Genomic DNA, 11,761 nt, shown 5'->3' on the forward strand with positions numbered 1-11,761 from the left:
TGTCTGGCTTTGAAGGTATCCACTGTTTACTTTTTTTTATTGGCGAATGGGATTCCATCATATCAGCATAAGTCATAAATTTTCTATTCATTTACTTGTTGGTGAGTGTTTTTCCCCCCAGTGTTTGTCTATTGCATGGAAGTCTGCTGTGCACGTTCATAGGCATGGAAGTTTATTTTTAAAATAAATATCTCAGAGTGGAAGAGCTGGATCGTGTAGTGGGAGTATGTTTAACTTTTCAAAACAACACCAAACTATTTCACAAAGTGATAGTACTATTTTATCTGTCGCCTAGCAGCTGGGAGAGTTCTAGGTCCTCCACATTCTTATCAAAGTTCCATAAGGTTGGTCTTCTTAATTGTAGCCAATTAAATTTATGGATTTAGTTTTAGTCACCTAAGAAATATGAGGTAGTGTTGCCAGGATGAACTATCACTGCCTGGTGTCTAGTGCCTAAAAATCATTGCTTCTTAGCTTTCATCATTTGTATTTTTAGAGCATTATAATTATGCAGAGTATTTGGGTTCATTTTGACAAAACAATGCATGCAAGGAAATTGATTTCCTCCCTCCCCTTTCCCTTCCCTTTTTCTACCCTCCCCTCCTCTCTTCTATCAATCTTGTCCCTTGTTTTTTAGTTGGACATTAGTAAGCCTGTCCCCTGTTATTCCACCTTTGCCAGAGTCTCCCTCAACTTACATCCAGAAAATACTTAGCACAAGAAAAATAAAACACAAAGCAAATAAACAAATTTTCCCTCACCAGTACTGAGTTTTAGTCCTGGCAGTATCTGCTGAGCTGAGAATCTGCCCCAGCCTCCAGCACAATGTCACAGTATCTAAGCTGCCTTAGCAAAACCCTCAACATCTGTGCTCCTTGGCCTGAGCTGATATTTTTCACTTCAAACAACATACATATTTAGACTGGAGGAGGAACAGCCGGTGGACACAGAAAGTGGAGACAGGTTGTGCCTTGGGAGACCTCCCTTGACCTTTTCAGTTAGAGTTTCCTGTAAGTATTCCACACTGTATCATCATGGTGTCGTTCCTGGGCTGTACTTAGTGCTATTTGATATTTTCTTTTTAACTATTTTTAAAAACTATCTTGTCTCCCTGAACTAGAATTCTCTCCATGAAAGCTTCCTCAGACTCTATTTTCTTTACTCAGAATATCTGGCCCATACTAAACGCTCAAGAAAATATGTTGAAAGCATTTTCCAGTTCTGCTCCAACAGAAAGAGTTCTAAAAGAAACAACAATTCACGAAAAAATTCACATCATAGTGGAGTACTGCATTCACTGATATTACACTCCATCTCTGCTTATGGCTTGTTTTTTTTTTGTCGTTATGTTTTTTTTTTTTTTTGTGTGTGTGTGTGTGTGTGTGTGTGTGTGTGTCATCTGTAACACTTTCTGGAAATCTTATCCAATATCTTTCCACCGAAGATTATTCATAATGCTTCACATTTTCTGTTCTGAGGTTTGTTTTATCCTGGTCTCAAAGTCAAGGTTAACACTTCCCCCCCAATTCCAATACCATGGGAAAAAGAAAATAATCTCTTTCCTGGAGTTTATTATTTCTATAAACAATCTCTGTACTTCATGTTGTGCTCCCCCATCCCCACCCACATCCTGCTACCAAATCCCAGGTATATTTTTCTTAACAGTCCTGTACCTGAAAACACCATTCTGTTTCCTCAGCTGCATATTCAGCTCAAGTAAAAAAAAAAAAAAAAAAAAAAACTTGCTTTCCCTAACAGGTCGGCCTGCTTCCAACTCCCCCTTCTGCTTCATTCTATCCTGGATAGTGTTCACAAAGCAAATCCTTAACGTGCTATTCTTATAGAAAAACTAATGATCTGGGAAAGGACTGCAAATGAGCAGCCTATGATTCTAATTTAGAAGGGATATATATTTTGTTTGGCTGCCTCAGATTTAAAACTAATTTTTAGCCATGGTAAGATAACCAAGGGATTTTATATCAAATCCAAATTCTTGATTTCTCATGAAAACCTAAAAGATTTGCAAACACTAAGCTCGGGTTTCCATGAGGCACTCACCTGTGGAGTGTTATCTGTTCCCTAGAGATGAGGTAAACTCTCCAATTTGCCCACCACTCCTTACTACTTCCTGATGGAATCCTGTGTAATTTGTTACTTTTATTGGTGGTTATGGGTGTGCTACTGTTTTTCTTGGAGTGGGGAAATATTTCTTTATTGTTGTCTCTTTTTCAAACCAAAGAAACCGAAAGCCTGCTGATGGGAGTTGCCATAGTTTGGATTTGAAATATCCCTTAAAGTTTCATGTATTGAAGGCGTGGTCATCTGCCTGTGGTGCTGTCAGAAGGGGGTGGAGTCCTGAGAAGGTGGGGCCTACTGGAAGGAAATCAGGTCACTGGGGTGAGTCCTTGAAGGGGATCCCCCCCCACCCCCACCCCATGCTGGTCTCTCCCTCTCTCTCTCTTTGCTTCCTGGTCACCATGAGGTACTGAACCAGCACAGTTCAAAGCAACAGGGCCAAGCAACCACGGAATGAAACCTCCTCCTGAACCCTGAGCCAAAATAAACCTTTCCCTTTTTAAATTGTTAATCTCAGGTCTCTGTCACAGTGGTAGAAAGCTAACACAGAAGTGAAGACAATTTCCATGTGTTTAATATGAAAAGAAAAAAGAAATGTGTCTGTGTTTCACGCAGGGCACCATTTGCTTAGTTACACTGTTGTTGTGGTTTGAGCATGAGGTGTTCCTCGAAGGCTCCTGTGTAATGCAGGAATTTTCCAAGGTGAGATAATTGCATTGTGAGATCTGATTAGATCTGGATCTAATCAGTCCATCCTAGTGTGATGGACGCGTGTGGTATCTCTAGACAGGCGGGGCATGGTTCAAGGATGTGGGTCACTGGTGGTGTGTCTAGGAAGGGTTCTTTTTCTCTGTGACCTGGCATGCCCTCTTTATCTCTGCTTCCTGGCCACCGTGAATGAAGCGGTGCACCTCCACCACACCCTTAGGCCATAATGTTTGGCCACCAAGAATGAAGCAGTGCACCTCCACCACACCCATCATGTTCTGCCTTGCGTTGGTCTCAGAACAATGGAGTTGGCCTACCAACGACTAAATCTCTGAAATTATAATCCCAAATTAACTTTTCCTCCTCTAAGTTGTTCTTATTGAGTATTTTGGTCACATTGGCAAAGGTTGATTAACACAATTATTTATGCAGACTCTGTAGGGATGAGATTTTGTGATCCTAGGCTGAGAACAAACCTCTTCCGACTCTTCTGGGGATACTCTTCTCAGCACAAGCCCGGTCTGATTCTTGAACCTTGACTTCTGCTGCTCCTAATAAATCTTCAATCAAAATTACTACAGCTGAATTTCTCATGCACTGCCCTTGAGGCCTGAAATCCTTCTCCGGCCTCCCCAGTCTTCCTAAATAAAAGCCTGCCCACACTTTATCTGTGAAAAACCTCTCCATCTTCAATTCCCTTGTCGAAGGCCACCTTCCCCAGGAGTAAGTACTGATTTGTCTATCAAATGTTACTTTCATCTTCTCAACTTCTGTAGCACTGGGCTTCTGTCTCACTAATGGGGCTTGTATTCTGCTCTAGGCTTCCCCCCTACTCATCCCAGTTGGTGGGATTATAGGCATTTGCCACCACGTCTGGCATCTTTTTTTTTTTGTCCTTCTAATCACATAAATTTTATCCAAGTATACCTAGAGGCAAGGAATAGAAAAGTTACAAAAGGAAAATAATTAAAAGATGATTTCTCCCTTTTTGACACTGGGAGTGGAATCATGCATTAAGACACTCAAAATACGACCCTAGTAAACCAAATTATTTTGAAAGCAATTTTTAAATTTTTTTAATATTTCCCCCTATTGTTTTTTTAGCATCTTGAGGCTGGCTTTGAGGTCATAGTTTTCCATAAGGAAGCCTACTCAAGGAGATGAAAGGTGGAGAGTCTGCCCCTTTCTGGCACAGGGAGTTATGGGAAGGGGAAGAATTGATTCATACCTGTATGGTTATTGCTGGTTTTCCTACAACTGATGCCCTTTCTCCCATTCAAAGGTTGTTACTGTCTCAGTCACCACACCTGTGAGGGTTCTAACCATTTGACCATTTTCCAATTGTGTTTTTATTTTTTAGTCTTAGTTGGACACAATACCTTTATTTTATTTATTTATTTTTATGTGGTGCTGAGGATCAAACCCAGGGCCTTGCATGTGCCAGGCAAGTGCTCTGCCGCTGAGCCACAACCTCAGCCCAATTGGGTTTTTATGTATCTAAGCGTTCTTTACTCATTCCTAACACAAATCCCTTATCAGATATGTGATTTGTAAATATTTACTCCCATTATATGGGTCGTATTTTCACTTCACTGGCATCTTTTGAAGCAGAAAAGTTTTTAATTTTCATGAAGAGCAGTCTATCTATTGTTTTCTTTTTTGAGTGCTTTTGGTGTCATGTGTAAGAAGGTTTTGTCTAGCCTAAAATCTTGAAGATTTATTCATATATTTTCTTCAAAGAATTACATAGTTTTAGCTCTTACATTCAAGCCTATGGTGCATTTTTAGTTAATTTTTGCATGTAGTGTGAGGAAGGGTCCAACTTCATTCTTTAATGTAGATAACCTGTTGTCCCAGCAACATTTGTTGAAAACACTATTCTTTTGTCCTTGAATTTTCTTGGGATTCTTGTTTTTTAAAATCAAGAGATCACAAATATAGTTTATTTCTGGATTCTATATTTGTCTGTCTTTGATGATGCCAGTTTTGTAGTATGTTTTGAAATTGGCAAGTGCAAATTCTCCAACTTCCTATTCAGAGTCGTTTGGCAATTTTAGGCTTCTTGACTTTCATATGGATTATAGGATCAAGATGTCAGTTTTTTTACAGAAAGCAGTTGGAATTTTAATAGAAATTGTGTTTAATCTGTAGATCAATTTTGGAGAGTTTTGCTATTTTATTAATATTAGGTCTTCCAAATCATGAACATATGGAATGTCTTTCATTTTATTTAGATCTTTTTTAGCTTCTTTCAACAGGTATTATAGTTTTCAGAACGTAAGTTTTGTTAAATCTGGTTCTAATTATTTTGCTCTTTTGATAAGATTGTAATTAGATGTTCTTTTGTTTTAGGCTTATTGGCTAGTGAATAGACATAGAATTGTTTTTATATATTAATCTTTATCCTGCAAACCAGATAAACTAGCTTATTCTAATAGTTCTTAGTTATTTCTTCATTTTCTAGAAAAAAAGATTATGTCATCTATAGATGGAGATAGTTTTACTTTTACCTTTTTAGTGTGGATAGTTTCTTTTTTTTTCATCTTGCTTGATTGTTGTGGCAAGAAACTCACTGGCAATATTTATAGAAATGATCTTACCTCTTGTTTGTCTTTATGGAAAAACAATCTTTTACCATTATGTGTGCTATTGGCTATTGATAGTTTGAAGTGATATTTGTTAGACTGAGAAAGTTTTCTTCTATTCCTAGTATGTTGAGTGTTTTTATTTCGAAGGAGTGTTTGATTTTTCAGTGTTTTCTGAATCAGTTGAGATGGTCATGTGATTTTTGTCATTATTTTTAAGTAGTGTTTAACATCAATTAATTTTTTAGTATAACCGATTAATTTGTTTTACTATATTCAATTTCCTCTATTATATCTCCTGTGTTTTTGTTTTTCTGTTCCTTTTTGTTTACTTTATGTAAATATTTTATCATGTAACATTTCTTTTTAAAATTCTTTATTTTTCCACTTTACATTTTAATTTACTTATTAGTATTCTTGTTAAATTTCATTGTTTAGTCATGGGTTATAATCCTTTATATGTGTTGTTGGATTTGGTTCAGTAGTATTCCATTGAACCTTTTTGCTAAGGGATAGTAATATGTAGTTTTCTTGTGACCTTTCTTGTTATCGGGTAATCTGATCTCATAGAATGAGTTGGGAGATGTTCCTTACTCTTCTATTATTTGGAAGAGCGTGGGAAAGATTGGCATTAATTCTTCAAACATTTTTGGGGGGTGTGGGGGGATACTGGGGATTGAACTCAGGTGCAATTGACCACTGAGCCACATCCTCAACGCTTTTTTGTATTTTATTTAGAGACAGAGTCTCACTAAGTTGCTTTGCACCTTGCCATTGCTGAGGCTGGCTTTGAACTTGTGAGCCTCCTGTCTCAGGCTCCCAAGCCACTGGGATTACAAGCATGTGTCACCATGCCCGGCAATTCATCAAACATTTGATAGAGTTTACCACTAAACTTTGACTTGGTGTTTAATTTATGGAAAACTTTTTAGTACAACAGATTAATTCATTTTACTGTATTCAATTCCTCTGTATGTCTCCTGTGTTCGTTTTTCTGTTCTGCTCCTTTTTGTTTTCTTTGTGTTAATATTTTATCATTTAATATTTCTTTTAAATTTCTTTATTTTTTCACCTTACATTTTAATTTACTTATTAGTACTCTATGACTTACTCATCTTTTGAGAATATATTTCAGATTTATGCTGTTAATTCCAATGAGATACAGAAGCATTCCTATATGGCTCTATTAGTTATTCTACCTTTTTAACTAGTGCCTTTTTAACATATTACACTTCTATATGTTAAAAATTCAGCAATATATTTTTTATATATTAATGTTTTGCACAACCTTATACCTTTAAAGAAGCTGAGAGAGGAAAGGTGAGCTTTTATGTATTTATGGAGTACATTTACATTAACCTTGTAATTTACCATTTTTTTCTCTTCATCTATTCTTATAGATTCAAGGTATCATCTGCTGTCAATTTCTTATTCCAGTTCTTTTCTTTCATCTACTTCCTTTGGTCTGTTGCTGTAAAATATATTACATTTATGTATATCATATTGAATGATTTATTATCTTATATAATTTCTTCTAAGCAAATTATATAAGATAAATGATGTAAAATATGCATTTATAATATCTTTTATAATTATATAATTATCTTTAAAGATGCTCTCTGTTTTTTTAATTTTGGATTTTGTTTTTATGTGGATTTAAATTTCTATCTAGATATCAAAGTCTGAGGAACTTACTTTAGATTTCTTGTGAGGTGGGTCTACTACTAATTAATTCTCTTAACTACCATTAATCTGGAACTGCCTTTGTTATGGTTGTGGATGTGAGGTGTCCCCCAAAAGTTCCCTTGTGGACAATGCAAGAAGGTTGGAGGAGAAATAATTGGGTTATAGCCTTAACATAATCAGTAAATTAATCCCTGCTGGGATTAACTGAGTGGTAACTGAAGGCAGGTGGGGTGTGGCTGGAGGAAGTGGCTCACTGGGGGCATGGCTTTGAGGTATGTATTTTGTATCTCTAGAGTAGAGTCTCTCTCTCAGCTTTCTGATCATCTTGTGAGCTGCTTTCCCTCTACCAGGATGTTCAGCCTCACCTCAAACCCAGAGGAATGGAGCCTGCTTTTTGTGGACTAAGACCTCTGAAACCATGAGCCTTCAAATAAATTTTCTCCCCTAAAATTGTTCTAGTCAAATATTTTAATCACAGCAGCGAAAATCTGACTAAAACAGCTTTCATTTCTTTTTCATTTTTGAATCCAGTTTTGCTGGAAATAAGATTCTTTCAGTACTTTGAATCTGCCATTCTGGTGCCTTATGCTCTCCACTTTCTATAAAAAGTCAGCTGTGAAGACATATTGGGGGTTCCTTTGGATTTGAAAGTCATTTTCATTTACTGCTTTTAAGATTTTTCTCTTTGTGTTTATCTTTGAAGATTTTTTCTGAGATGAGTCTGTGTGGATCTCTTTATGCTTTTTTGAGCTTTGTGGATTATCAATTAATTTTTTAAATTAAACTTATAGTGTTTTCAGCCATTATTTCTTCATTTTTTTTCTGCTTTCTCTCCCCTCTTCTTTTGTTGCTCCCCTGATGTGATATTTGGTGCAGTTATTGATGACACACTAATTGATGTGTAATATAGTGTTTGAAGTCCTTTTCTCTGAGTCTCTTCATTCATCCTCATACTTTATGGCTCTTTTTTTTTTTTTCTGCAGATTGCATACTCTCCAAAGAGCTAGCTTCAAGTTTGTTGTTTTTATTTCTGCCAGTTCATATCTATGGTTTAGCTCTTGTAGCGAATTTTTCATGTCAGTAATTATATTTTTTAGTGCCAGATGTCAATTTAGTTCTTTTTTTTTTAATTACTCATCATTTTTTTTCCCTCTACATGAGGCAGTATGATGATTTCCATCAAACTTTACTTTCTAAATCATGGTTTGCTTTAGTTCTATTAATATGTGTGTAATAGCCACTTTGAGGTCAGTGTCTGTTAAGTATATCATTCACGCCTTTCACAGACATGCTGCCAGTGCCCCCCCACCCCCCACCGTTTTCGAGTCACACCTTCCATTTTCTTTGCATGTCTCATATTTTTGTTGAAATGTTTTCATTGTAGAAAATATACTCCAACAACCCAGGACGCTGATCCTTACTTATATGGGACTTGATGATTTTTTTGTTGTTGTTTTTATAAAATGTTATTTGGCTTGACTGCTTTATAAAGGTTCATTTCCTCCCACATCCTGAAGCCTCTGAGGTCACTTCTGAGCATGGCCTTGAGCAACTGCACAGTGACCCTTGGATAACAGTGCTTTCAACAGGGCTGTCTTTCTCTTTTCCTGATCTGAGTAGCTGTCTGCTTTTTGTACAAGTCACCTAACTATTGGGCTTGACTACTTATAACCTGGTTGTTCTACTATTTTCAACAATACCTTGAAATATCAATTTCTCAACAGTCTGACTTAATTGAAAGTAAAACACTTTGCAGATATAGCGTTTGAAGTCATTTTTTTTTCTTTTTCATTTTGTTCTGACCCCAGGAGACCTCTTCTTAGCCGTCTCCTTTCCTGCTACCTGATAAACAACACGGGTCTACAGTCTATTTAATTTCTCTCATTGTTCTCCAAAGCACCCTCTCCCTTGCCCTTTTAAGTAAAGTCAGTGTCTCCCTGTTGGGACAGCTGAAGATTTTAAAAGAACTTTTCTTTTTTCTATTTTTTTTTTTAATACTTGTCCTGGGAAAAATCTTAGAGCCACATATATGGTGGCTTGTTTCTCTCAGAGTGACACTGTTCTATAAATGGGGCTCTTGGAAGTGTTAGTATCCTCTAGTCTTCTCCTGTTGTAAAGCCTCTGGTCTGTGTATGAGCTGGGCCATGGGTACTCATGTATTTTCTTTCTGCTGCACCAAGAGTAGAGCATCTTTTCCTTCAGGTGGTATTGAACGGAAGAAGAGAGCCTCCAATCTCTTGACTGCTGTCACCTGGAGTTCAGCCTCTACACAGCAAAGGTAGAGGAGATGAGAAATGCTTGTGGCCTGTTCTTCCCAGGGAAGCACATTATTCCTTATCTGAAAGCCAGGAAGGGAGAAACCTCATTTTTTTAACCATGCTTTCCTGCAGTGGAGCTTCCATGTTGAACTGGCGGGGATCATAGAGGGAGGGAGCAGATCATGATTCAACTGTGACAGACTCCCACTGTTCTCATCAAGATTTAGTAGATTTTCTTGAATAAATATTTAATTACTGTTTGCTTTTAGGACAATTTCTAGAGTCTTTAAGTATTTATTTATTTAATATAAATTTTAAAAAAGACTTTTTTAGGACAATTTATGGAGGCTTTAAATGTTTATTTTTTAACATAAATTTTTAAAAGATTTGTCCCTGTGATTATGTGTCCACAGAGCTCTTCATTTGTCATCCTGAAAGTGGACTGCTTTATAGTGTTAGATTTAATTTTCATTTTCTTAACAAAGAACCACATTGGATACATTTTCAAAGGCTTATTCACATCTTTTGCTTTTTTTGTTGTTTGATTTTTGTTATTGTAAGTACAAGTTCTTTAAAGAGTCTAGAAATAAGCACAGCATTTAATATATAAACTATAATATTTTCTGACATTCTGTGTCTTGCTTTTTACTCTTAATGATGACTTTTAATCAGGAAGTTCTTAATTTAATGAAGTCCAATTATAATTTTTTAATGGTTTGTGGGTTTTTTTAAAATCCTTTAAAAGAAATTTTTGCTTTCTCAAAGATTCAGAAGATATTCTCCTTGTTTGCATCTAGAAATATTTTATTTTTAAAATTTAATTTTATGTGATCCATTTTGAATTTTCTCTGTTTATAAGATGGGATTCATTGAACTCTCCCTAGAGATCCAATGGAATAAGTACCATTCATTAGAAAAAAGTCCTTTTCTCCCTGAATTTTCCCTTTGTCATGAATCAAGTGGCCCTTTATCTGTGTGTCATTTTCTGTGCTCTTCATTCTATTCCACTGGTCTATGTGTGTAGTCTTAGGCTCAGGTCACATAATTTTAATTACTATTACTGTATAGCAAACCTTGAAATCTGATAAGACCTAGGGATTTTTTTTTCTTTTAAGATTTCTTTGGCTATTCTGGGGTCTTTGCATTTTCACATAAATGCTTATCAATTTATAAATACACATACACGCATAGGCACGCATACCTATTTGGATTTTGATCAAACTTTTATTGACTTTATAAATCAATAAGAATAATTTTGATATTTTAATAAAATTAGGTCATTTAATAAAATTAAGTCATCTAGTCCATGAATGTGGTATATGTCTACATTTATTTAGTTTTTTTTAATATTTTTTTTAGTTGTTGATAGATCTTTATTTTATTTATTTATATGTGGTGCTGAGAATCAAACCCAGTGCCTCACACATGCCAGGCAAGTGAGTTACTGCTTAGCCCCAGCCCCAGCCCTGTTTAGGTCTTTTAAAACTAGTCTCTGTAATACTTTGCAGTTTTCAGTGTCTTGCACATCTATTATTGGACTTGTTTCTAAGAGAATTGATTTTCTCCTTATTGCAAATAGTATTATTTTAGATTTTTAAAAATTTATTTATTTATTTATTTATTTATTTATTTTTAAAGAGAGAGATTGAGTGAGAGAGAGAGAGACGGGGGAGAGAGAGAATTTTTTTTTAATATTTATTTTTCAGTTCTCAGCAGACATAACATCTTTGTATGTATGTGGTGCTGAGGATCAAACCCGGGCCGCACGCATGCCAGGAAAGTGCGCTACCGCTTGAGCCACATCCCCAGCCCTAGATTTTATTTTAAATTGGTTTTTTGTTAAAATATCAGAATACACTCCATTTTCATGTGGTGACCTAACAATCCAGCAGCCATGCTCAATTCATATATTTATTCTTACCGTCTGTAGATTCTTTGAGATTTTCTATGTATGTGATTCTTCTAAATTTCATTTCTGTTATTGTCATAGATATTTTTCTTCTTTTGTTATTTCTCCACAGTAGACCTATTTTGTTTTGTTTTGTTTTTTGGTGCTCAACTAACATCTTTTGTTGTTGTTGTTATTGTTGTTGTTGGTGTATATTTCTTTCAATGGTTAGACAAGCATAAATCCAACTGTGGATTGCGATATTACTGACAAAAACTAGGAATGAGTCAGACAAGAGTTTATTTACTTCAACTTATAACTTCCTGTTTTCATAAAACCTCAAGATATCTCTTTTCTGGCATGGATGGCCTTATTCCAATATTGACTCCTTTATAACTCTGTTTTGTCCAAAGTCACAGCTATATCTTTTAATTCCTATAAAAATTTATATTTCTCTTTTCTCAGTTTATTTCTCTTAAAATGCCATATGAGAGCTGGGGGCCCCTATCTCAGTGGTAGAGTGAATGTGTACCATGTACAAGTCTCTAGGTTCAATTCCT

This window comes from Ictidomys tridecemlineatus, chromosome 6, assembly GCF_052094955.1.
Source record: "Ictidomys tridecemlineatus isolate mIctTri1 chromosome 6, mIctTri1.hap1, whole genome shotgun sequence".
Lineage (NCBI taxonomy): Eukaryota > Metazoa > Chordata > Mammalia > Rodentia > Sciuridae > Ictidomys > Ictidomys tridecemlineatus.